Source organism: Stegodyphus dumicola, chromosome 4 (genome assembly GCF_044657685.1).
Source record: "Stegodyphus dumicola isolate Sdum_Otavi_A_Nest chromosome 4, ASM4465768v1".
In the NCBI taxonomy this organism is placed as follows: Eukaryota; Metazoa; Arthropoda; class Arachnida; order Araneae; family Eresidae; genus Stegodyphus; species Stegodyphus dumicola.
This window is the reverse complement of record NC_140771.1, coordinates 99,957,473-99,979,753: the sequence shown is the minus strand read 5'-3', so window position 1 is coordinate 99,979,753 and position 22,281 is coordinate 99,957,473.

Genomic DNA, 22,281 nt, shown 5'->3' with positions numbered 1-22,281 from the left:
CATTTATTAAATTTTTAATTAATTTTAAATTTTTAAATTTCTCCTTATTTTTTTAAAGTGTTTGCCAGATAGTGTGGAATATTTACGTTCGTGAGCTATAATAGCACCATGCTAAAATTATTTTATAAGAAATAAATACTTTGTACTTAGTTCTTTCACATTCTTTTTAAAAGAGGATCTCAACAATTCCACTTCTTAATAAAATATTATCATTAATATTAATAAAGTTCATATTTACCTAGCTTTCAATCTGCCTGTAAAACTCCTTTTCTAGCATCGTTATTACCCTCATATTTCGTCCCTCTTTAAGTATTATTTTGTAATAGTTTAAAGCAGGGTTGATAGGAATTGTTATTTGTTTAACTATGGCAGCTATTAAAAGCACGGAAAATAAGAAGCCCCCAGGTGCGGATGGCGACAAGCTTTCATTTTTAACTCCAGAACATTTTATACAGAAAGATTTGTTTCAGCATATTCAAAATCCCATTCTAGTAATACATGTGGAGATGTATCAGATTCATTTATAACAGACAGTAGTGCTAACGACAGTAGGGTTATAGTTTCAAATGGACAAGATTGTAATGCTTCCAATTTTACTGCTAAAGACTCTTGCATCAGTGAATTAACTGATTCTGCATTTGAATGCTTAGAAAATTTAAAAAGTCTCCTTTCTTGTGAGAATATTTCAAAGAACCTATTTCAGACAGTAAATCTTATTTCTTAGATATTTTCAAAATTGTAACAAAACAAAATGCAGTAATAGCACAACTCGACAACTAAAACAATCACAAAATATAGAAAACTATTTGCAAGTTTTACTGGAGGTGAAAGCAATGAAATCGTTTGAGAGACTTATGCTGGGAAGGCTGCAAAGTTCAGTCCGCGAAAAAAGTCGATCAAAATCTAGACGTAAAGACCAAAGCGAACATGTCCTACTGATTTACCCAAAAGAGGATGAATCAACATCAGAGAAAGTAAAAGAAAAATTTAAAAAATACGCAAGTCCTGCAAAATTCAAAATAGGGGTTAAAAGTGTCAGGAAATGTGCAAAGGAGGCATTTTAATTCAAATCAATAAAGAGGAAGAACTTAAAATTCTGGAGACTGCAGTCAAGGAAAATGCAATGTAAAAAACCTGATTGAACCAAAACAACGTACAAAAATTAATCCTAAAATCATAATCTATAGCGTAGAGGAAGGCATTAAGGAAATGAAAATTATTAAACTTCCCAGAGACGCAAAATCATGAACTACGTGATGCGACCATGGAAATTAAATTCAAAATGAAAGGTCAACATGGATATAATTGAGTTCTCTCACTTGAACCCAGAACTTTTAAGTTGATTATGTAATCTAAAAAGGTTAATATTTGGTTGCACAAGGAAAACAATTCGTGAACATAATTGAGTAATTCAATGCAAAATTAATTTAGAATTATAATTAGAAAAGATCTTGAACAGCGGTACATATATATTTCGAATGTGACAGAAGAGGACATCTTAACAAAGAATGCAATTCTCAGCAAGAAAAATGTGCCAGAGGCAAGCATTCTAATGCGCATTATTATTTGAATTTGGATATCAATCGTAGTAGTGTAAGTAAAAATTGTGCAAGTAAACAAAGAGAAATGGATCTGTTAATTAAAAAGGATAATTATGGGCATAGTTAAAATAACACAGTTATTAAATTTAGATCACTCACTGAGTGCAAGTGTGCAATTAAAAGTTGACTTTGAAAATATTCTAAATTAAAAATAACTTGCATACAAGAATCTTAGCTCATTAAAAATGTGGTAGTGGCTATTCACAAAGATACATGATCTGTTCTCACCAGACACAAGCAAGAGCTGCAATTGTAAAAGAAGACTCATTTTCAGTAATTCAGATTCTCACAACAGAGGAGATAACAATAATCAAAAGCATCGGCCTCTTTTACATTAATCTCGGTCTATTGTTCTCCAAGCACAGAAACAGATTGAATATTAATTACATTAGGGGGAATACTAAACGATGCAGGGATCTTCTAATAGTCATCTGAGGCGACTTTAATTCAAAATATGTTGTAAGGCATTCAGTACCAACGAACTCTCGCGGATCAAGAATGGGAGATTTTCTAGCAACAACTAATTTCACAGTTGTTAATGATCAAAATAGCCCCGACATTTGTATGCCCTCTGGGACATTCATTGATTGACCTTTCCATAAAGGGATACAAAGTTTAAAAATAGAAAATTGGGAAGCTGATCTGACAGACACTTCAAGTGACCATAAAGCAATTGATTTTGAAATTCATATGCATATGAGGCCTTCTTCTCAAAGACTCAAGATAAGAATTGAAAATTCTCAATGGCTTACATTATGGTAGGAGGTAACAGATCTTTCATGACACAAAACTACAAGAACTTGCTGAAGCTATACTCTCACACAGGAAAGAATACAACTAAAGAAATTGCGCAAAAACTATGGAAATGCAAAGGATCAAGAGAGGAAAGATAAAAATTAAATAAAAATTAAAATAAATATAAGCGGCGGCTTATAAAGGAAATATACAAAATGCCAAATTACAAGCTTGGGAAATTAGTGGGAGAGTTTAAAACTGAAATGTCCCTTTAATACTTACTATGATATAGTTAAAGGCAAGGCATATAAAGCACTTCAACTCTGTAAAATTAAAAAAAAAATAAATAAAACAGATGGCAGTTGGCTACAAACACAGTTACCCTACCCTATATTAGTGTTCACTTCCCACAGGACAACATTGATGATGACAAGAAAGAACACAGAGAGATAAGAAATCGTTCTATGATAACTCCAGATACAAATGATGATCTCCCAATTACTACCTAAGAAATAAACAATATCGTCAAATCTACAAACCGTACATCACGGGGTTCAAGGGCACCGTACGTCAAAAGCAAAAGCTTTGACAAATACAAAAGACAGCTCTTCTATGTATTACCAAGTGTTATTCAACATCTCTCTCAACTGCAAGTTCTCTCGCGCCTTATGCCCTTAGACATAAAAACTGTGATGGGAAGAAAATTCTTTAGACAATTTAATTACAAGGAAATAATCAAGTTTGTTATATGGTACAATACCTTAGAAGAAAGTGTGCCGCATATCCGCACACATCATCCTAATTACGATATAATTCCCTGGCAAAAAAATACACCAACATAGGAAATATTGAAATACTTACGGATGGATCTAAGATTGGTGAAAAAGTAGGTGCGGCTTTCGTTATGCACAACAACGGACACGAAGTTCATCCAGAAGTTTATAGATTAAATGATACGGCTTCCGTGTTCCAAGCAGAGATTCTTTAAAAAACATACTTATCTGGATAGGTTGCACAAAATCTGATAACATTCCTATTTGAATTCTTACAGATAGCTGTAGTTCCCTTCAAAGTTTCAACAGTGATAAAATTACGAAAAGAAGCATTCTTAGTCTAAAAGAAATCATAAAATCACTTTTAGATTCCCATTCACTAGAGCTTAATTGTATTAAAGCTAACATTGGAATCGCAGGGAACGAAAGAGCAGGTTCCAAAGAAAGAAAAAATCAGATAGATGTTGGTACCAGTTTCAGAAATTTCGGCCAAACATCAATTTCTGCAAGAAATACTTAAAAGTCAGCAAAGATGGGATAATGACTCAACAGGACTTTACACTTACGCTTTTTTTTCCACAAGTTTCTATTTCTCTCGTATACAATGAGATGACAGTTTAAATCAAATCTTGACAAATCATGGTAAATTTCCACAATATTTTCAAAGATTTCATAAAAAGAACACAAGCTGTGGCTACGAATCAAGTGAAGAGCTTACAGTAGCTCTCCATTATATCACATCTTGTGCAATAACAGTAAAAAGGAAGAACATCTCTTTTCCCATTACCATTTCCTTCATTGGGAACTTTGGCAAAATGTAATTCTACTCTTAATGCCATGAAGTCAGTTATGCATAATAATATAGATGTAAACGACTCAGAATTTATTGTTTATCGTTAATCCTACGATGTTTATGTCATTCTGATTGTTTTCTCCCCTTCCATTCATGCCAATGTAATGTTGAATTGTTTAGTCACTGTAGTGTTTACTTAATCTGTAACAAATTGTGTATATGCTTATTTCAATTTTACTCTGCTTTAATTAGTTGTTCATTTATGCATGTATTTCGTATGTATATAATTGTTCATTTATGTATATATTTTCATTTACATTGTAACCTCACTGGCTGTCTCTTCACTTTCCCCTTCTTGCTTTCAAGTTTGCAAAGCTTTCTATTTCCCTTTCGCCGTTTGGCCTTCCTCTCAGCCCTCTTTTGTCGATAGGCCAGGCTTTGCTTCATTTCGTCTATAGATCTTGGAAGGGTTTTTTTTTATTTTATTTTTCTTTTGCCAAGCCGGTATTCGAGTCGAGTCAAGTTTGCTTCTCTCTTTTGTTTCCGCTGTTTTTTTTTTTTTGTTTTTTTTTGTTCCCCCTCTTGTTTTTTTAACTGTGAAGGCTCTACCCTTCTTAGACCAGTTTTTAGCCTTTTGCTTCTTCCTTTTTTTAGCTGAAAGGCACCGCCTCCTCTTTTAGCCGTTTGGTTTTTCTTTGAGGCCGTCTTTCACAGCTGACGTGCTCTGCCTCGTTTTAGCCTATTGGTTTTGCCCACCTTGGTAGTTAGCACATGTTGTCTCCTGCCTACTACGGAGTGAGATAACGGAGTGTCTAGTAGTGTGGACTCAAAAACACACTGGCAGCAATCATTACAAAACGCTCTAGTTTCTTTCAGTAGCTTACAGCGGTTATAAGAGTTTGCTGTTGTTGCTTCTTTTGCTAAGGCATCCACTTTCACATTGCCCTTGCAGCCAAAGTGCTCGTTGATCCGTGCTATTATGAATGATTAGCTGTGTTAGAGGCAGTGCTGAGGATTTACTGTATTTTTGGGGATCTATTCGTTGGGGAGGCTGTTGTGTGCATGGCTGATAAGCTATCTGTTGAACGATAGGAAGTTTTAAAGGAGTTCTGAATATTATAATTGATGACTTCTAATACTGCAGCGGCTTATGTTTGGAAAACACTATTTTCCATGCAGGGTGTTTCAAAACTCATCGTTTAAATTTCGTGGGAAAGTAGGAAAGACGTCAGTAAATCTATTTCATACAGGAAAGTATGTTCGCAAACCTCATCTACATGAACAAAATGGGCAAGTAAAGTTAACACAAAGAAACAGTACAGTAAAGTGGTGACGATGAAACCTTTATACAAACAAGGTAAAGTAAAGGTTCACAGTAGGTGCTCAATATTAAGACCTAACACGAACACAGAATTCGCAGCGCCGTTGCATTGACCTCCGGACATTTTCAAAAACGCCAGGGATATCATGGACAGTTCCTGCAGCGGCCGCTATTCATTCAACAAGGTCCATTTCACTGGAACATAAACGCAGTTTTATTCACGTCTTCTGGTTTCACTACTATTCGAAAGTAGTCTGAAATAAGATCAAGAGTGGTCATGTTCATGAATTTCGTTTTTGATGAGCCCTCATCGTGAAGGCCCGTTGCCAGGTTCGCCGGCAATGGGCAACGGCAACAAGCTGTCGCCCCGCCGTACTAGGCTTAGTGGACTACAGAATAGCATGCCGACTACCACCTGATGTTGCCCCCGTCGGAGTTGCTTCCTTGTACCGAATTCGCATGGGAAGATATCTGGTTGATCTTGAGGAGCTTCGTCACCGATTCTGAAATATTTCGTAACCAGCATTTGGGAAACGGCCAAACCCAAAGGAGATGTTTACATATAATAAGATACAATTCTTTAAACTTTCCACACTTCCTTTACCCCTCTTGTCATTTTGTAGCCAGTGTCGACCACACGTTATTAGTTTTCGGAAACTAATTGCTTAACTAATTAGTTGAGAAAAATATTAATTAAAAATGAAAATGATTATCTTACTTAATGTTTATATGTTTAGTAATTCAGATAGGAGTTGAAATTTTATTACTCCTGGAAGAATAGCCTTAATTCTGTAATATAATATAATGAATAAAACTAGCTTTACTTATGATTTTTGGTGTTATAACTATGAATTCATTTCACATACAATTTCTTAATCAGGGTTTTTGCTCATATAGATTGGATTTGAGATTTCTTTCCTACACAACGCAAATTGTACGCTTTCACAGTTATTTTTGGTTATGTTGTTGATGATTTTAAATTAATGAAATTAAACAACAGATTTTTCACCACATTAAAGTGATGATATATTTTAAGCAAAGTGGAAATTATTCACCAGGAACTGTCCATGACAGTACCATATCGAGAATAATGCAGTTATCGGCAAAATTAATTTTTTCGTTCACGAATCTAAGGACCTCCATACCTAAAATAACTTCATTTTGTAATTTTTTCACCACAAAAAATAAATTTTTAAAATTTCGTCTTTGACCTGTATGTTAAAAGATAGCTTCCCGACGCATTCACAGACTTGCCCTTGTGCGGCTATGATTTCCGTAGTACTGATTTTAAACAGCCTTACTTTTCGAAAATTCCTATAAGAAAAGCTTTGGTTTAAAAAATTTCTTTGCGCACCGGTGTCCACGAGTGCCTTTACGAGTATGTTGTAAGAAGAAACTGCACTAGAGGTAATTGTGAATTTGTCGCCACGACTGTATTTAAATGCACCTTAAAAAGATTTTGCGGTACACAGGGAGCTGGGCGCTCAATTTTCATGTTCCTCTATTCGTTTAAATTATTTTTCATTCCTCCTGATGTCTTTTGGGTACGCTGGCGGTCATTATTGAACTTCTTTCTAGCATTATCATTTTTGTTCTTACTCGTTGACGGCTTGGCTGAAAAACGACTTCCACCGTTGTTATTGTTTCTTTCTTTTCTAACTTGACTTCACTTAGAATAAACTCTGGGAGATTATAAGGTATTTCTTAGCATGCCTTCGTAGTGTAGTGGTCTGCACGCTGGGCGCGTATTCCAGAGGTCTGTGTTTCGATTCCCGGCAAGCCGTTGTTCATTTTTTATCTTTCCTGCTTTCAAAAATTACCTAATGTCTCTACAAGACCCTCAGTTTCCGTTGCTAGGAGCTGTAATGTTTGGCTTCTAATTTTGCTTAGGTGTTTAACTATCTGAAATTTTCAAATTGTAGTACAAATTTTCAAATTTTAGTTTCAAATTGAAGTTTTCAAATTGTACTTTAAAATTTTCAAAATTGTAGGTGAAGCTTCTGTCTTCTCCAAGTAAGAATTTTCAGATACCTTTCCATCACAACTCCGCCTGTTCTCGGTAGGCACTCGACGCAATTGCTCCTTTCTGTTCTGATACAACAGAAAGTGATTACCTAGGGCTTCCAGGAATGACGTGACGGAATTCTTGCCGTCGAACACTACTGCCGGCTATGGACGCTCGCATTGTTTGTATCAGAAAACCAAATCCATCCAAAGGGCTGGTCACCATCGGGCTTGCGGTTTCTGAGTCTTGTGGAGATGATTGTCCATCCTGATCGTTGGCCATCGGATATGAGTAGAAATTCGGGCCCCATATGTAATATCTACTAGTTTATCTTCTGATGTAGCAGCTGAAGTACGTGTAGGAACCACACAGGAGAAGTGTAAAAAGAACTCTTTATTATAACTCTTTAAATTTCCCAATGCGTCGACTTGACGCTAACAAACTACGCCTCACTCGGGTGGTAACTCAAATAAGAAGAACCAAACCAAAAATTCGAAGATATTCAGAAGCAGTAGAATTTCAAAGATATTAACAAACAGTAGAATCTTTCTACAGGTCTCAGATAATTCTGTTACCTGAAACCGAGTCGAAATCTAGTGGCAGCAAAGTAATAGCTCTTACGCCACTTTAAGCAGCAATAAAAGCAAAACCAAGAGCTCACGCTACAAAAGTACAGCACTTGCCCACACTCTCTAACTTTCCCTTCTAGAACTCGGTATTTAAACCTTTTCTCCTCTTTCTTATTAAGTAGAATTTGCATTACTTCACGCGCACTATCAAATTTAAATATTCTGGCATTGACAATTAGAGGAATGAAGGCTTATAGGAAAGCTTAAACTTAACTGTTAGAGAAAATAAATATAAATCACTATAATTTCTATATAAATAAATTTCTCAAATGTGGCTTTATTATAATATATCGGGAAATAGCTGAAGCATTTCAGAATTATTATCTTAGCTAATATCGAAAGGAGAAAGTTAAAAAATTACCTCATCTATAAGTGGTAGAAGCACATAGAAAGTAATTTAATCAGATAAACTTTTAGTTTTCTGTTAAGTGACTCGATAATTAAATAACAGCATACAAAAAAAAAATTAGAAATACTTACTTTTCATGAAGAGAAATTAATACGATTATAAACACTTCACATGCGATTAAATAGAAAACCAATAAATGTTTCTCATTCGAAATGTGATCAATGGAAACATGAAATAAAAGTCCTTATATATTTTTAGGAATAAGCATTGATAATATGAGAAATTCAAATCGATTGCAATTACATTTACAAAGCCAAGAATAAAATCAGTTCATGCAAAAAAGTAGTTAATTTTTTCCTCCGATTCTTAATAGAGGATTTAAATAATTACACTTTTTTTGCATCAATGGCATTATCATTTTCTATTTAAAAAAGACTGATCGAATTTTTAGTCGCTTTATTCTGAACTTAGCGAGTGATCACTGAAACCGGCTAAACGTTTAAACCTTAAAAATATTTGTTTTTCCTCAAGTAGATGTTGTTAATGAAATGAATTAATATGGGACTGATATTTTGAAAATTTAAAAGTATTTATTATACATGCAGAAAAGAGTTATAATTTTTTTTCTTACAATAGTGACTTTGACGTTAAACATTAACTACCTACAATGAACTACAGTAAATAGTTTACATCTGACAGTTTCTTATATTTTATTGATAATTTTCGTTCATGATTTCCCTTTGTGTATAAATATATGCACAATGACATGTTGAAATCGAGGACAGAAAAGACAATTATTATTTGTCGAAGCCAAAACAGGAAAATTAAAAATGTACAGCTTCTTTAAAATTATTAATGTTTTTATTTCACGTTTTTCACTTATCAAGCGTTAGTTTATTTTAACATCCTAATAAAAAGTAAATGCAGTTTCTCTGCTGTTCGCTTTTCATTTATATGCAAGGTGTGAAATAACAATATGAAAATAAAAGATACATTATAGGGAAAAGGCAGAAAATGGAAACACAAAGGGAATGAAAACAAGGCATTTAATAAAATGGAAGTAATTAGTATGTACCTCACCTTCTTCAAAAGAGTAGTACCATTAATGAAAGTATTAGGATTTGTTTCTGAAACAAGTAGAATAAAAGTAAGATCATTTAAAAAAAATTCTTCTAACGCTCATTAGCCAGACTTGAGCAGGACGTCAGAATGTTCAGTACATCAAATTATCTCAAGGAAAAAATTAAACCTCCCGGAAATAGTGCTAAGAGCAAATGAGTTCGAGTCAACAGCATTGGGCGTATGTACACAAATTCTTAGAGTATTTATATCACGAAAGTAAAAAGCAATTCGAAATTTTTATTCCAGTAACAATATAAATGTGGTCATTGGCGACATTAGTCTCATTATGATAAAAAGATATATTAAATGGCGGTATTTTCCTGTAGATGCTCATGAACCGTAAAATAGGGTACTGCAAAAGAATGCTTGAATTAAACATGAGATTTCTATTCGGAGATAAGTTTATTTGGATTTGACATTGGTTTTACGCTTGATAAAATTCTTCCGTTAAAGGGTCAATATTTTTCAATATAAAAACTTCTAGAAGTAATGGCTAAGCAGATCCCCGCATTTAACATAATAGAAATTTTTTCGGATTACTGTACAAATGTAAAAATAATTTTATCACAGTGGCTGTACTCTGTTTATCTGAACGAATTGGAACTGTCTCTTTCGGATTACTCTCTTCAGTGGCATTTCCATAAAAAATTATAAATATGAGTTTTTTACATATTTTTTATTATAATCATGTTACTTCAAATGTATATTTCGTGACATTTCCCTTATACACCATATTTTCATTTAAATCAGATAAAAGGTGATTTAAATCAGATCACAATACATCTATAATTTTCATTTATTGTTATTGTTTTTTAAAGAAAACTAGCAGAATGTATCATGGATATTACTACAATTTAAATATCATCAGCATTTAGTAGCAAATGGAAAGCATAACATGAAAAGCCATTAGGATTTTTGATGCTGAAAGACGTGAAAAATGAGCAGTGTCCGAGACTCGAACCACGGACCTCTCGAATACGCTCCGAGCGTGCTGACCACTGCACCACGAAGGCATGCTAAGAAGGCAAGAGAAATCTCTTATATACTACCTCTTTTAAAGGACGACTGGGGTTTGGGGGAGCCAATCGCCAAATCCTGGTGGAGAAGAATCTTTCTTCACCACCTTTTAGTTAGGGTGCCACTGTAGAGACATTATGTTATTTTGAAGCAGGAGAAGTGAGAAATGAACAATGCTCTCTCTGGGACTCGAACCTAGGACCTCTCGAATACGCACCGAGTTTGCTGGACATTACACCACGAAGATATGCTAAGAAGGCGGGAGAAGTATGTTATAATCATTGCATGAAACTGCAGTCTTATTATTTCCATAATTGATCATGACTTTTTAATTTCAAAACCACTTCTGCGATAGTGTTATCCATAATATCAGTAGTACAGCGTACACATGTTTACAATAATGGAATGGGGGGAAAATCATTTGAAGAAATAAGTTTTGATATTTTTTTAGAGTTTTAGCTTCGCCTCACCAGTGGCCGAGTGGTAAAGATGTTTTGCTCTAGTTTCGAACATAAGTGAGAGGGCTGCTGCCTGGCTTTGCTTTGGAGTTTTCCTCATGGGTAACGTCAATACAGGCCAAGTTGTTGTTAGAATGTCTTCACGAGAGCATCCCTTCGTTTTGGCGTTTGGCAAATACCCTTCGCGAATCTGCCATACTCCACTTTGACACTTTTACTTTAAGACGTTTGGCTTAATGTGATCAATACATTAGCTCAATGGCAACTCAATTACAAAGTGCCCCTATCTTCCTTTCACGATTTATCGAGATTGAAGGGATTCTTGCATGCAGACCAAGATATAATAGTATTTAACTTTAATGAGTTTCTTCTTAAGCATTAAAAAAATGATAAAGATAGCAATCTACTTGACGAAACTAAAATTCACATTTCAAAGATAATCCTACGAGAACTACCAGGAACCATAATTAACTATTCTATTACGCTTGGCTTAAAATCTTTGACTACTGCTTTCCAATATAATAATTCAGTCCATACAATCTGCCATTCTTAGGACCAGGCTCGGCTGCCGTTTTTTAGGTAGAACCCAATTCAGACGGGATCAGATATCTGACATAGGACAATTGCAAGCTACCGACAAACTGTTTAAATTCCTACGCTTTTCTCAAAATCTGCATAATCCTTTCAACTCGTCAGTAAAATAAGTGTAAGTATAAGATGTTGGATTCCATTGTATAATGAACATAATTAGAATATCATGGTTGTTCATTTATTCGTTATCTGCAGCATATTTGTAAATATTGAAAGAAGTTAGGGTTAGTGTTTACTCCACACTGTATGAAGAGCTCGTTAGAACACAAAACGATCGAATGCCCTCAGAAAAGCAAAATAGATGATCCTAAGTGCGCCAACTGCCTTGGTTCACCAAGTTGAAAATACCCACAAATTGTTGCCACTGCCTCCCATAATTTGTTAAACGAAATTAAGAATAACGTAAAGATTAATTTCCGTAATAACAATCCTCTAAAATATTATTGATCACAAAGGGAAACCTGATATCTTGTAAAATCTCTCTTCAAACATACCTCTGAACTTATTGAAATCTTCGGAAAATACCTCATTACAGTCATTAAAAAACTTTTCAGAATCTACTTGGCCACATTAAAAGAGCTAACAGATACTTCAAAAAAGATGTATATGTCCTTTGAAATTGTTAGTGAAATCAATAACTATGGCACAGATTATTTCTCTCAAGTGCGTATCTAAACTACTTCCATTACAAATAGGGCCCCTTCGTGTTTCAAATTATCTCTCTCGACTTTATTCACTTTATTTTTCTTTTAATTTGTGTTATGTTTTAGTTTAATTTAATTTTTAACTTTCTTATTTAAAATTACCTTTCCTACATTATATATCTCTAAAATCATGCATGTTTCTGAAAACGTCTCTGGCCATCAAGGAATGCTTAACTTGCTCGTAACTGTACTCCTTCCCTTAGATTTCCTCTTGGTTCCTTGCTTTCACGTGACCAGTGGCCATGTCTTTGAACTCTCTTCGCCAACTTCCAAGCCTTGCACTTTAGCGCTAGTCGACAAAAGACACTTCCCATGACAATCCGTGTTCTCCTGTGACATAATTCTACTGCCACTGCTGATTTTGCGATGGGGAGAAGAGACTCATCACCGCCAAAATTGCTGAATCCCTAAAGACTACGAGAGTTTACTCTTGGGGAAACAACAGCAAAATCATGAAAATATTACTCAAAACTGTAAACAACAAAATCATTCCCTACGCAGCAGAAATATGGGCATTTCCAATGACAGAGCGAAACCGAAGATTATTAAATTCAATTCGGCGACCATTCCTACTCAATATAAGAAGAGCATATGGTCAAAACTTCAACAAACGCCCTGCAAACACTCGCCGGAGTTATTCCCCTACCAATAGAATTTCAAATAGAAGCTATCACAAAAATAGTATTACAGCTAGGAAAACCAGCAAAATTCGCAGATACCATTTTGCACCCTGATGAATATGAAGAGAAAACCCCAAAATACCAGATACATCCAGCCTTCAAACTCCATAACCTCCACTGCAACTTCAACCAACCTTCTCCTAACACCATCATAACAGCTTTCACACATGGCTCCAAAATTGACAATAAAATGGGTTGCGCAGCAACAATCCGCATTAGTACCAGTCTCAGCACAAGTTCACTCGGTATGGCAGAGTCACCTGAGATTAAATAACAGAGTCTACCAGGCCTAATTAACCGCTATTCGTCTCACCATTAACCATCTGCTACGAGACCCAACAGACACCATTCATATCGTGACAGACAATCAGTCATCTATGCAAGCTATTCAAAGCTTCTACACCAACTCACCAATACCACAGGACATCCAGAAGACCATAAGGACAAGTAATAAGCACTTCGTTCTCTCATGGATCAGAGGCCATAACAATTGCGAAGGTAATGAGAGGGCGGATCTTGCTTGCAAAACAGGCAGCACTCGATCAACTCGGTGACGGTATAGACATCCCCTGGCCACAATCGGCATCAAAATCAAAGCTCAAACAACTTGCACCTGAGACATGGCAGCAAGACTGGGAAAATGGTACAACAGTACGACGAACCTGCAGCTTAATAACGAAGATAGACGATACACGCACAGTATCCAACTATTTCTTGACACAATATATCTCAGGTCATGGCCCTTTCCCTACATATTTCTTCGAAAGAAATTTTACATTTACTGATTTGTGTGTATGTGGGGAAAGAGGCGACCTGACCATTATAATTTCATTGCTCACTTCCGCCAACATACATGTCAAACACCCTACTCAAGTGAGAATGGAATTCAAAAGATTCCTAATCAACCGTCAACACACCTACAAAAGCATCAAACTAATCATTGACAAGCTAAAACAACAAGGTAGAGAATTATGCCACTCATAAGTAACAAAACGGATGCATGGTGAATGCTCAGCAATCAAAATGCCACCACACAGATATCCAAAGAAACATGACTGCTCACCTCCACTGAAGAACGACTCCCAATCTACTGCTTCACCATTTAACTATCCCTGTAAACAATGTAAAGTACTCACTTGATTCAAATATTATATTCAACAGGGAGTGCTCCTCATCCTAAGTCATGACTATTTATGTGAGTGATCATTATAAACTACCAGTACCTTCAAACTTCCAAAGCGCAATACCAGTACTCTACACCCTCACGCTTACTTACATTAATATCTGATGCTCAGAATACAAAGTGCTCTCCATACTGCTGCGCACAATTCTGTGCACATTGAACTCTATGCACAATGACCCAATGGTAAATAACTGGTACTCCGCCCCAGTTATACTTTTACTTCTGTAATTTTTAGTCTAGTGGTTTGGTGGTAGGGAAAAGGGGTGGGAAATCCATCAAGGTCACTAGAAGCTACGGACTACGGAAGAAGAGTTCCTAGGCACTATCCCTGACTGCCTTTATAGAGTTTATTATCCTGAAAGCATAAAATGAGGTGATCTTGGTTTAACGAAGTCCTAACGGGCCAAGTGTAGAAGTCAGGAGATTGATTGAAATCCCGACAAGCCAAAATCCCGACAGGTTCGAAATCCCGATTGTCCAATATCCCGAAAGGGTCAAAATACCGATACGGGTGAAATCCCAATAAGGCCTAATGACCCCTTAACATACTTCCACAGATGCTTACGGAAAGACATCGTAATGACAAAGTGTCGGCTGACCTCACGCGAAGGTCATTTCTTATCTTTTAGGCCTTTTATAATCTATGTGAATAGGAGAAAGAGGGAACTATTTCACAATAATCTATGTGAATAGGAGAAAGAGGGAACTATTTCACAATGATCTATGTGAATAGGAGAAAGAGGGAACTATTTCACAATAATCTATGTGAATAGGAGAAAGAGGGAACTATTTCACAATGACGGAATGATACAGCTCTAGGCTTTCTACATGCTATAGGGTTACGTTCGCCTCGAGATAGACAGTGCTCACTTGCCGGTTTATTTTTTGCTCATTAAATTGTTCCAAAATATGGCTGAAATTTGTGAAATTGTTCCGTCTCAAAAAGGAAGCAATAAAATTATTGCACGTGGTTATTTAATGGTGAAAGATAAGAATCGCGACTATTTATATTATTGGTGTTGTGAAAAAAGAAAATACGATTTGTGCAAAGGTCGAGTAAAAACAATATTTATGAATCGATAACAATATCTCCGTAAATTAACTCAGCATAACCATGCTCCACAATCGATCACAAAATGTATTAGCCAATTGAAAGAAGATGCTCGGCATACCGGAAATGAACCGTGTCAGATAATTCAAAGCAACATTGTAAAAACCTCTCAGAATATTCGCCCATACCTTCCATCAAAAGAAGCTATTCGAAAAAAAAATCAAACGTGTCAGGCAAAACGAAAGGCCACCAGAACCAAAAACATTGAATGAAATTGATATTCCAGCTACTTTAAGGAATACTTTAACTGGTGAATTATTTTTAGTGAGAGATTCTGCAGTTGGAGATGAGAGAATTCTAGATTGGAGATGGGTTGTCGGGGTTTTGGACAGTGGGGATTCCGGCTTGTCGGGATTTCGGCTGTCGGGATTATGACCCAGACCCGCTTGTATGACCTATGTCAATCTTTAGTATGAAAGATGTTGACGTACGAGGCACATGATTCAAGAATTACAAATTGATTGATTTTTCTTAACTGTTTCCAATTGTATGTTTTTGCATATTGTAATGCTTTTTGTTCCTCTTAGTATGTTTCCCAATTTTGTGTACGTTTAGTTTTATTATGTATATTATAAATTTCTTTTGTATTTGTGTGAATAATCAAACATTAATATATATAGATATAGATATATGTGTGTGTGTGTGTGTGTGTGTGATAATGACTTGGAGAGACTGCTGCCCAATTAGAAAGATGACACTTGAGGGAGAGACTTGTAGACTGACTGAACATAATCTTTATTGCTGGACACGAAGTAATTATCGAAATATATTTTTCATTACACATGATCATGGGCGTAACACGCAGGTAAAAATTTTATATAGAGTATCACATTTTTAATAACGACGTACTTAGCAGTGCGACAAAGGACAAGCGAAATGAAATTGCGTCCAAGCTGCAACAGAGCTGCAAAGAAGCTGCGCATTTATCCAATCTGGCAGTCTGTTAAGAGAAGGTTTTGGTTTAGGTTAGAAAAGTTTCACTTCCCAAAAGTTACGTCATCAGCTTTTCTCAGGCCATGCAAGGTGGATTAATCTAGAAATGACGCAATTCAGAGAAGTTATGATATTTAGAACAGAGAGGAAGAAATAAAGGGTTACCGTTAGTTTAAATTGTAATTTTGATTGTATTTTTATGTTACATATATATATTTTACTAGAAGTAAAAGGTATATATGTTCATTCAACTCGCAATGTGATGTGCATTAGGTGTCTTTCTTTTTTTTTTTTTTTTTTGGTCTTTTTGTCTTATTTGTCTTATGATAGTCAAATGCATGAATTTATTAAACTAGTTGTTATTTTAATTGTTATGTACTTTTGATACTTTTTATGAATTATACCTTCTTTGTCTCTAATCTTAGCATAAAAACTTTGAGTGATAGCATGGATTGCATCTCCAGTTTCAGTATCATTAGCGAATGCGTGCGTTATTCCTAAGTTTACTTAAAAAAAGAAATGTAGAAGTTCTATTTCTTCTTTATTAAGCGAGGGGCGGCTTTTTCCATTGCCCTGTACCTAGTTTTCTCATTTTCGCATAAATGGTTCATTTCAGAGTCTTGAGTTTTCAAATCGTGCATGCTTGCAGAACTTTTGCTTGTTCAAAACTGGACTGTGACCACAGCTGGCTTGTTGAAAGAACTCAATAAGGTAACCAATTAAATGGTTATTAGAGGAATTTTATGGTCATAATTAAGTTTAAAATCTGTGTAGAGCGGAGAGCAAAACTGTGATGAATTTTCAATAACCGTGAATAAAAATGCGAAAATTACTAATTCAATGAAACGATGAGTACTAATTCTTCTAAAAACTCTGTTTCATTAAGTTCATATGGAAGTCAGTGATGTAGATAAATATGTAGCTTCTGATACGCATAACAAATACTCGTTACAAAATAGTTAGTAAAAAATTTTTCTGGCATTAAAGTTGAAAAAGTAATATATAAGTTCTATAATCTTACAAAATATACGTCTCGAAAAGTTTTCCTTTCCAGACGGAAGGTTTCTATGTAAACTATAAAGATTTATTTTCGACAGCAAAATATTTTTATCTCAAGCACTTGATCGTGAAGGGTAGCTTTAAAATATTCCAATTTCACATACATATACTAGCCTTTTCAGTCTTTATCCATAAATAAATTTTTGTTTTTAGCTGCCGTTCGTTATCTTTTCTGCCAATCATAAGTCTCATTTCACAAAGATATGAATAAAAATAAATGCCAAATTCTTTAAGAATTCTCAAAGCTATCCGGATACTTTATCTAGATAAGAATGTGCCGTTCTTTCTCATCTGCTGCATTGTTTACTGTGCCGTTCTTTCTCATCTGCTGCATTGTTTACATCCGCTTACCTTCGTATGTTGCAAAATAATACGAAAAATTGAGATAAAATTCACTTGAGAACAGAATACAAAATAATTAAACATTTATGTGAAGCAAAAAGTTTTCATGCGTGTTTGTTGACTTGCAAACCCTTAGTAACAGAATTTTCGTTTAAGTCGTTTATTAAGTAGTAAGGGCACTACATTTTTACATTATTGTGTATATAATGAATACTTCATATAACTATACGAACTGATTTAATTTACTTTTCTATGTCTTTACGGTCATCTTTTTGCCTTATAATACAATATGAAGTATATTTCTTAATAATGAAGTAATAAAATACAATTTTTTTCTGTAGTGATAATTATCACATTTTATAGTTAAGATTTCAAACATATTTTGTCATTATTTTAATCATTTTTCGTAAATACTTATTTTTATGAAAGTATATACTAAAATTACTCCGGTGTACAGTGTCCTTTATATCTTCAAACAGCTTTTTCCCTTTTCTAGCAACAAAGATCTTAATATTTTCTTTTTATTTGCTTTCGTTTTTCTTTCATCTTTCAACACGACTTCTGGACATGTGTATTAAAAGACAGCATGAAGTACAATGCCATACATAGGAGACAAAATGTATATTATTTCAGAAATTTGGTGCTTGGTTAACATTTATTAGAAACTACACACATTTCCCTAACAGTTAGATAACAATTATGCCAAACCTTTGTGTGTGATTTACCAGCAAACTTCGAGCAGTGATGACAATAAAACGGCAAGACATGTTATAATAAACTGGGCTAAAATGTTTCTTTAAGTAACAAAATTTCTTATAAGGTAATTTCTTGGCTCATATTAAACTACTTATTGTGAGTTGTTTCGTTCAAGTAAATAAAAAATCTCGTAACAAACGACGTTAAACTTTTATTAATCCAAGGCCTTTTATGTCTATTAAAATATTTCCTTTTTAAGGGTTTATTAATTTAACGCACCATATGGCCGTTATGTGACATTTTGTATTGTGCACGTATATGTGTGTTGAGATATTTTGAAATAAGTAATATAAATTTAGTTTTAATGCTTCGAAAATGCAAATTTTAAAAGTAGGAAAAAATTTCTTTTTTTTTTTTTTCAAAATCCATCCTGGTATTTCTTATGCAACAAAAGTAACAAAGCTTTATAGAGGCATCCAAAATTATAGTGCAAATTGTACTCGTGTGTATAAGTTGCATTAAGCATCTTTTCAAAATTTATAACAGTTAACTTTATACGAGTGACATTAACATACTCTAAATTATATTTTGAAACAATATGGCTTAGAAATCTTAAATTATTAATAAGCTTTTTTATCAAATTGCTCTAAAATGTAAACTCTTAATTTATTAATAAGCTTTTACGGAAATTAATTTAAAAAACTACAACATTTTATAATAAAAATGAAATTCGAAATTTAACTAGTAACTATCTAGTACCACTTCATCCAAGGATTTGGTTTACAAAAGATAAGATCGCTGAATACTAGCGGTTAAATTCAAATTCCAATTCTGCCGCATGGGTCGGCGGCATGGGCGTTTCGGGGTTTTTCTCCGTACATTATGTGAATAGAAATCAATTTTCTTCTGAAAATTCTCCAGGAAAGCATACACTTTCATTTCGCATGAGTTGATATAATTGATTATGTACCCAAATAAACTTTTGGAAGAGAAATAAAGTCACAAAGATCAGGTCTTGGGCACTTGAGAGATCGCTTCTCTTACAAAATTTGACCTTACATATATATATACATATATATATATAAATGTAAGGAAGAGCTGCATTCCACTAATATATTGAAATTGTATCTATGCATGATATGATAGTCACCTTTCTACGCTTAGTGATATATAAACACATCTTTATCAAGTAAGAAGTAACGAATTTGCAAGAAAATAGATTCTGCTGTTATGCTCTAAAGCAATCCATGCACTGAAAAGTAAACTTGTGCAACATTTGGTTAGTTCCTAAAGTAAGTATTGAATTTTTTCATTGTTTATAGTATCATGAAACAACAGACAAAATAAATTAAAAATATAGGTATTTAATGCTATCTTTAAAATGTATACGAACATTGAATGTAAATTTAAGTTACAAAATAGAATATAGGCATTTCGTGTACTGAGAAGACAACTGTTGCAAATCAAAATAACTTGCATGGAATACTAATTCTAATACAGCTCTCCCACAAGATGTTGAAAAGATTTAGTTAAGCAGAGTGCATGTTAAAGCATCTCTAATGTAGCCGAAATACCAATGGCATAGTGACAGCCAGCAGAGAAATAGTTATACAAGAAATTAAAAACACTTTCCTCTGCAGAGTTAGATGAAAATGAGGTGTTGTTGCTGATAGTGTTGGAAAGTCCAACGTTTCCTTCTTGGCAGTATAATGATCACTGTAATTTCATGCGTTGTGCCCTCGATTTGGTGTAATAAATTTGGTGTAAAACAGTATGTCAATGGGGAAACTTATCGTAAGTCTTAGAATAGCATTCCTGACTAAATATTTAAATTGCTGCGGAGTAAAGGAATACAGCGTAAACTGGTGAGGTAACAACAACTCAATTATAGCACACAAATGCTAATACAGACGACTTATAGGGGCATGTGGAGCTGATGAATTCATTATCTTGTGATGCAATAAGCACACAAATGTTCTCATTCGCATCGAGGCGTAGAAACGAGAGTTATGAACTTAGGGCTCTGCATTTCGCAGTATCGAGTGCACAAGTTATTTCATTTACCAATTGTGACTGCTCGAGATCTCACAAATGAAACCTATCTCACTTACACCACCATAAATATCACCTTCACACACTATCAACGTGCAGTATGAGAGTGCTGGAATGCAATATGCTGGATTCCTCCTGAGCTGACGAAATCTGAAGCACGATATCCTCATGAAGTTGCTAGGGATTCATTTGAACCGATACGTTCTCAAAGGGAAAGGATCCTACAATAGATGAAATATAATATCGCTAAGAAGATGTTTAGTTAAAACTTCCAGTGAGTGATTTCCTTTGCCGCTCTCCATGTCCAAAGACAATGGCAGTAAACGTCACAAATATTTAAGCAATGGGTATTTTTCAATATATTAGCTAAGATGTGATCTCTATTCAAGATGTTCTCGGTATAAAATAAGAAAATGATATGAATATGTACATTTAGTCACACCTGTGTGATGTATTGTGAGTGAACCATTTTTGGCCATTCCACCTGTTATCTTTCATGTCAACGCCTGCTGCTATGTTATTAGTGATGCTTGTGACCTTATAAGATATTTCTCCTGCCTTCTTAGCATGCTTTCTTGGTGTAGTGGTCAACACGCTCGGCGCGTATTTGAGAGGTCCGTGGCGTGGTTCGACTCCCGGTGAGAGCATTGCTCATTTTTCATCTCTCCTGCTTCGAAATATCCTAATGTCTCTAGAGTAGCGCCCGAACTAGAAAAGGTGGTGGATGATTCTCCGCCACCAGGATTTGGCGACTGGTTACCCTAATTCCAAGTCGCCCTTTAAAACAGGGAGTATATAAGGTATTTTCTGCGCCTTGTTAGCATGCCTTCGTGGTGCAGTGATCAGCAAGCTCGGCGCGTATTCGAGAGTCCGTTGTTCGAGTCCTGGTGAGGGCATTGTTCTTTTTTCATCTGTCCTACTTCGAAATATCCTAATGTATCTACAACCTACTGGCTAAATAAAATTAGAAAGCACTATATCGCTCTTTATTATTCTAGATTTTATTACTCTAGCTTTCATTTATTTCTTATATTGAAGGATACTCTAGCAGACATCAATATATTGCCCAATCCTGATGTCATACAACTCGAAGCTACCAATGGCATTGCGAAGTGATCACACCGAATGAAAACAGGCCTGAGCAAAGCCAGACATTATTCTTAGTGATCGTAAAACTGAGCTACTAGAATTACTGTTAAATGTAGAAATTCCGTAATGTACATACAGCACACTGTCAATAGTAATGGACTTATAATAATCAGAGAAAGGTTAAATTTTATAGAAAGGAAAGTAATAAGAATGATTAACTTATCATATTTCGAGTGTATATATACATATATATATATACTATTATTATTCTTGCTATTACACTTTCATTATATTAAAGTCTATAGTATACTTTATGTATGAGTATATGAATATATATATACATATACAACAATGGTATAATAATAATATATATACATATATAATAATATACGTACAATATATACATATGTATGCTACTGTTATTATTAATATTGTAATTTGTATATATGCATATATATATATGTACAAAATGGACTATTTTCTTCATATATATTATATAAGGTAAAAAGGGCCTTTTTTGGAAGAAAGTTAAATATGATAAAAGTTTTTCCTGTTAGAATAGAAAAATGTAAACCTCTGAGTATGTATTTAAATTGCAGTGTGAATTCCTTTTCCTAGTCTTTTCAAAAATATTTTCATCTGCATTTTGAATATTATTTTCTTATTTCTTTTCATAAATACTGCACATTTTAATCCCTTGGCAAATGAAACTCAACCATTACAACTTCATTCTTATATTTTCATAACATATCGTGGAATTTTGAGACATTTGTAGTTTTCAATTTTTCAGCTTGGAATAAAATTTTTATACCCAAGGGAAGCATAAGACATCCTACGAAAAGTTCATGTTCCTTCTTCCGCTCTTATCTTAATGATTTATTTAAACAGAAATATTTTTAATCTTTTTAAGCGAATTCCCCTTTATCGAAGTATTTTAAGCTCTTGAGCAAGGGAAAAAATGTTTACACAATGGATATGCCGTGTCACTAATAAAACTATTGACTTTCAAAAAGGTGTATTTAATTATGGCAAAGCACA